Below are 6,000 nucleotides of genomic sequence, written 5' to 3'. Positions count from 1 at the left end.
AGTGATGGTGGGCCCGTCATTCAGTTGACAAAAGATAGATCAGTGAGTGAAAAGGCCAATTTTTATTCCCATGGATGTGGAAGCTCACACAAAAATTATGGTTCAAAGAGGTAGGTAGAATTTGGGACAGGTAATACCATCTTACTAGCTCAGCACGGTGGTGCACACCTGTAATCCCAGCAGCTTGGGAGGCTGAGGCAGGAGAATTGCAAGTTCAAGGCCAAACTCAGCAACTTAGTGAGGTTCCAGGTAACTTAGTGAGACCCTATCTTTAAATAAAATATAAAAAGGGCTGGGGGTGTGGCTCAGCCGTAAAGAGTCCCTGGGTTCTATCCTAGTATGAATAAATAAATAAATACCAACTTACTAAGAAAAGGGGAGGAGAAAGGACTTTATGGGAAAACAAATTACTTTTAGGAAAGATAAATTGGCCTTTAGGAGAACAGAGAGCAGATATAGGTCTTATGGTGAAAATGTCTGTTTAGATGGTCTCTTGTTCCTCTCTGGCTTCTGGACTTCTGTCTGCTGATAGGAGTCAATCCCCCTTGATCTCAAAGTGCCCAGCAAGGGGGCTCAGGACAACGGGGTTCTTTGGGAAGTCCTTGCTTTCAGGCAGATAAGCAGAGGTCAGAAAAACACAAACAAAATCTTCTTCTTCCCCGTGTTTTCTTTCTGGGTCCCTTTAGAAGTCTGGGGATATCCAAGTGTATGGTGTGCATTTTAGTTCTTAACTTTTTTTTTATGGTTTCTGATACGTATGACCAATGTAGCCATCGCTTTAAACATAGACACATTCTAACCAGAAAAAGAAAAAAGAAGAAGAAGAAGTCTAGGGAGGCCTGGGGCTGGGGGTGTGACTCAGTAGTAGAGCACTTAGCTAGTGTGAGCAAGGCCCTGGGTTGAGGGGGAGGAGGAGGAGGAGGAGGAGGAGGAGGAGGAGGAGGAGGAGGAGGAGGAGGAGGATATTCTTTTGCTCTGTGCTTTGGACTCTTCCCAGTCACCACCTCCATCCCAATGATCTGTCCTCTTGTTCTAAACTGATAGTCCTGTCAGGGTACACCAGCTGGGCACAGGCCAGAATCACAGTGGCAGCCCTCAGCCAGGCAGTCCCCTGTCTGTCCCCCAGGAGTACCACCCAAGGAGGAAGGAGGACAAACTGACAGTCCTGGCTCAGGTACAGGAACTGAGAGGGGCTGCCCAGGTCTATGGAGGTGCCAGGAAATAGGGGAGCTGCCCTGACATTGGGAAAAAGGGACCAAGCAAAGGAAACAGAGGGAGGGAGAAGGAAGGGAAGGAGGAGAGGGAATGGTGGGTTTTCTCCATCCTCCTTCTCTTCTCTGTGGGGTTGGAGCCCAGCCCCTTCCCCTTCCATGACTGCCTCTGGGATTATCAGATATCCCCAATAGCTGCTCCTGCCTGATAAGCCCTCTCCAGATAACCCTTTTCCCTTGTAATTGAGTTTAAATACTGATCTTGCCCAACCAAGGCAGGTTAAAATTCAACCTGCCATTTGGGATACCTCCCAGCCACCAGGCCCTCTGCCCTGGGGTGGAATGACAGGAGGCCAAGGGGGCGCTGGAGCAGGCCAGGGTGCAGCCTGCACTGGCTGCCTCTCCTCCTGGCCCTGCCAGGGTGGGCTGCCTCACCTAGAGGCCAGAGGAGCCCTGTCCAAGCTGAGCCTCGGGGTCCAAATCTGCAGAGTCCGGGGTCCAGTTTGCCCTCACCAACGGAGGATGGGGAAGGCCAGTCTGCTCCACCCGCGGCTCAGCAGGGAGAAGTTTCTCTGACACCTTTCTCTGGAGGATTCTGCTTGGCGTCTTATAGTGTCCCCAGGATCCAAGAGTCCCCAGCCCTCCCTCATGATAGCCTGTACTCGATTCCCTCGGGCTCCTGAGAGTTTGGTCCTCGGGGGTCAACCTCCCAGGGCCCATCCTGTCTGCTAGCAGTAGAACCTCTAGTCTGCTGGCACAGACCTGAACAGTAGGTACCCCGCGTCCCCCAGGACTTTCTCTGGTCCTCCTTGTGGACCACGAAAGTCAGCAATAGGGCAGCCACTACCGCTCTCCAGGGCCCAGGAGAAGTGCTGGGTGTGGCGACTGGCCCCTGGCTCAGTCCGCTTTACCTGAAGTGAGAACAGGAGATCTCAGAGGTGTGCCACAGCTCCTGGGCCTGAGATGACCTTCCTGTCCCTTGATCCTGACCTTTCCTGTCCTGCTCCTTGCCCTCCACCCTTAGCTCTCCCTGGGTCTTCACATTTAATTAGTTAATTTATTGAATTCTTGCAGTGCTGGGGTTGAATCTGTGACTCATTTCTCCTCTCTTCTCCCAGAAAGAGGACAGGTGCCTCAAAGCCAGTGGTTGTCGGAGTGTGACCCCCCCCCACACACTGGTGGCACCAGCACTCCCACTGTCTAGAACCTGTTAGGAATGTAAATTCTCACGTGCTCCCACCCCACCACGGAATGGGAGATGCTGGGAATGGGGACCCAGCACTGTGTGCTAGGAGTTGCTTTGAGCTGGCTGCAACCCAGGGCCTGATCCAGGCTACGCATGTGTTCTGTGGGCCCAGGACTATCTCCCCAGCTCCCATGGAGACACTGACACCCCAGGGCATCTGTTCTCATCTGGAGCTGCAAGTCAGAATAAAAGGTTCCTGTGGGCTGGGGATGCCTGAAGGTAGAGAGCTTGCCTAGCATATGGGAGGCTCTGGAGTTAATCCCCAGCTCTGCAAAAACTAAGTAAACTAATTAAATATGGTGTAAATTACCCATTAAAAAAAAAAACCTCTGGGTGTGGTGGCACCCGTCATTCCAGTGACTCAGGAAGGTTGAAGCAAAAAAGATTGCAAGCTCAAGGCCAACCTGGAAAACTTAGTGAGAACTTGTCTCAAAATAAAACAATAAAGCCAGGCCCAGTGGTGCACACCTGTAATCCCAGCAACTAGGGAGGCTGAGGCAGGAGGACGGCACGTTCGAAGCCAGCCTCAGCAACTTAGCGAGCAAGGACTTAAGCAACTTAGCAAGACCTTGTCTCAAATGAAAAAATAAAAATAAAAAAGGGCTGGGAATTTGGTCAGTGGTTAAGCACCACTGAATTCAATCCCTGGTACCCAAAATAAATAAATAAATAATATATAAGAAAGGCTGGGAACAATTGAAGTCAGTATTTGCTGACGCTGGGAGTGCCCTAATTAACTAGCAAATCAGAATGACAGTTTCTTCCCAGCCAATGAATTGAACTTTCTCTTTGTATGGAAAACCTCCATTAAAAAAAAAAAAATTTTTTTTTGTGTAAGTCTCCAGTGCTTGCTTTGCAACATTCAGAGTTGTCTTGATTAAATGTACCCAAATTGCAAATAATAATAATAATAAAAAGGGCTGGGGATTTAGCTCAGTGGTAGAGCACCTCTGGGCTTTGTCCTCAGTATCACAACAACAAAGACAAAAAACTTTACCTATTTCTGGTTTACTGTGTGCCAACGCCTTTCAAAACTCTTCAAAATTGTTTAGTCCTATAACAATTCCACAAGGCAGGCCCCCTTTTAGGTTTGAGGAAAGTGAGGCTCAGGAAAGCTAAGTAACCTTACCCAAAGGCACAGACCCAGGCACCAAATTTGAAGCCAAGCACCATTACCACTTCCCCAGGGGTCCCCAAAGCGTGGACCCTTGACTACAGCATTTGCATCATGGCCTGGGAACTTTGCAGCAATGCAGATTCTCAGCTCAGACCTGAAAAGTCCAAAGGTCTGGAATGAGAGGGTGGGGGAGGCAGCACCTGTTGAAGGATGATCCAGATGATTCTAAGGCAGTTGGAGAACCCAGCACCATCCCCTGATGCCCCAAAATGAGCCGTCTTTTGCCACTGACCCTGAAAGCTGCGAGCCCATGTCACAGCTCAGGGAAGCAAACCATCCCACGGTGCAGGATTGCTTCTGACCTTGGAGAGGCAGCTGGATGGTAGTCTGTGCTCAGTGGGCTCCCCTGTGGGACCTGCCCACTGCAGAGCACCAGGCCTCTCTAGACCTCAGCCTAGAGTGCGGGAGCACCAGGCTACACACCACCCAGCTCCTGCGTCCTTCTGGCTCCTGTCTGGATTCGCTGATGGGGTTAGCGGCTACGCAAGCAGGGAGTCAGATGCGGTTAGCAGCTGTGTGGCCAGCAACCAGGCAGAAAGAAAGGCAGGGGGTGCAGGGAAGCTCCCCAGGGCCTGGCCCCTCGTGCCCTCATCAAGCACCCAAATTCCACTCTGAGATCTCACATCCAATCCCCTTGCGGCACACCCACCAGGTTGTTCCTCCAAATTCACAAGGTGACCTGGGATCCCCCAAGGCTACAGTGGACAGAAGGGCCTTCGGGAGGTGACGATGCCCTTAAGAGGCCAGCGGGGTCATTCTCCCCCGCCACCACCATGCCAGCACGCACTGAGAAGGCGCCTCTGTGAACCAGGAAGCGGATCCTCACCAGATATCAAATCTTCTGGGGCCTTGATCTTGAACTTCTCAACCTCCACAACTGTGAGAAATAAATTCTTGTGGTTTCTGTCACCCAGTTTGTGGTATTTTTGTTCTAGCAAGCTGAAGGGACTATGACAGCCAACAGGTTCCTTCTCAAACCCAGGATGGCCAATGCTGTCCCCACTGTACCTATAGCACAAATCAGGGGGCTGGGGGCACCATCCACCTGCGCACTCCTGCACACACGCACGTGTGCACACCTACGCAGTCTTCGAGGTGTAGTCAAAGCAGGGCAGATCCCACAGAGGGCAAGGAGTCACCTTGGCAGGCCGGGACCTGCATTTCTAAAGAAAAGAGTCCAAGTATTGTTTCACGAAACTCCTAAAATGTGGGTGTGTGCCGCAACCCTGAGAACTCTTGAGGATCTCTAGGTTATCTGACCCCATCTCCGGCCACACCCACAGTCCACAGTGCCACTAGGGATCAGCTCCAATCCCTGCGCTGGGATTCTGGGAAACACCAGCTGCTTCCCACCCCAGGGCCCCTGCCTCCTCGCGTGCTGGCCTGTGCTCACTTCAGCACCCAAATGTGCAAGGCACGTGGCATTCCCACTGCACAGATAAGACTGAGGGTCATGGGGGTACAGGGGATCCAAGATTTTAACTGAAGCCTCCCGGCCTGTGCAGTCTCTGCTCCTCCCATGGGAACATGCAGGCAAGTCGAGAGGAGAGGTAAAGACCAAAGTGCTGTGTGGGTGTGTTGGTGGGGTCGCCAGCCATGAGACTCAGGGCATATGTGATTGGAATGAAGCAGTGGGGACTGGAGAAGGGGTGACAAGCTGGGCAAAGGAGTGTTCTGGGGAGGGAGGTTTCTGAGCACAGTAGGGAGCACACAAAATGGTCTAGGAAGGCTGATTGATGGGGTGGTGGGTGGCTGAAGCCCTGGCCCCAGCAGGAGGTGGCAAGGGGTTGGGGTGGCAACAGAATCAGCAGAAGTGTTCAATCCCGCCTACCTGTTGATCATGCTTCAAAGATCCATGACTTTCCAGTTAAGGTGACCTTCTAGGACGGGCTGGCGTGGGGCTCTGTGATCAAGCACTTACCTAGCCTGGGCAATGCCCAGCTTCCCCAGTTCATCCTCAGCACGCCAAACACACACAAAACTTCGAGAATAACAAGTGTTGGAGAAGACATGAAGTCCTCGGAACCCGGGAGCACTGTTGGTGGGGACATACAATGAGGTAGCTGCTGAGGAAAACCACAGGATGGTTCCTTAAAATATGAAAAATAGAACTACCTATGATCCAGCAAGACCACTTCCAAGTTACAAACAAAATAATTAAAAGTAGGGTCTTTCTTTTTTTGGTACTGGGAATTGAAGCTGGGGCACTTTACTATGTACCTCATCTCCAGCCCTTCTTAAAATTTTGAGACAGACTCTCTAGTTTGCTGAGGCTGGCTTCCAACTTGAGATCCTCCTTGCTCAGCCTCCCAAGTCACTGGGATTATAGGCATGCACCACTGCGCCTGGAGGAAGGAGGGTCTTGG

The sequence above is a fragment of the Marmota flaviventris genome, chromosome 11, assembly GCF_047511675.1.
Source record: "Marmota flaviventris isolate mMarFla1 chromosome 11, mMarFla1.hap1, whole genome shotgun sequence".
NCBI lineage: Eukaryota > Metazoa > Chordata > Mammalia > Rodentia > Sciuridae > Marmota > Marmota flaviventris.
This window is presented reverse-complemented; position numbering follows the sequence as displayed.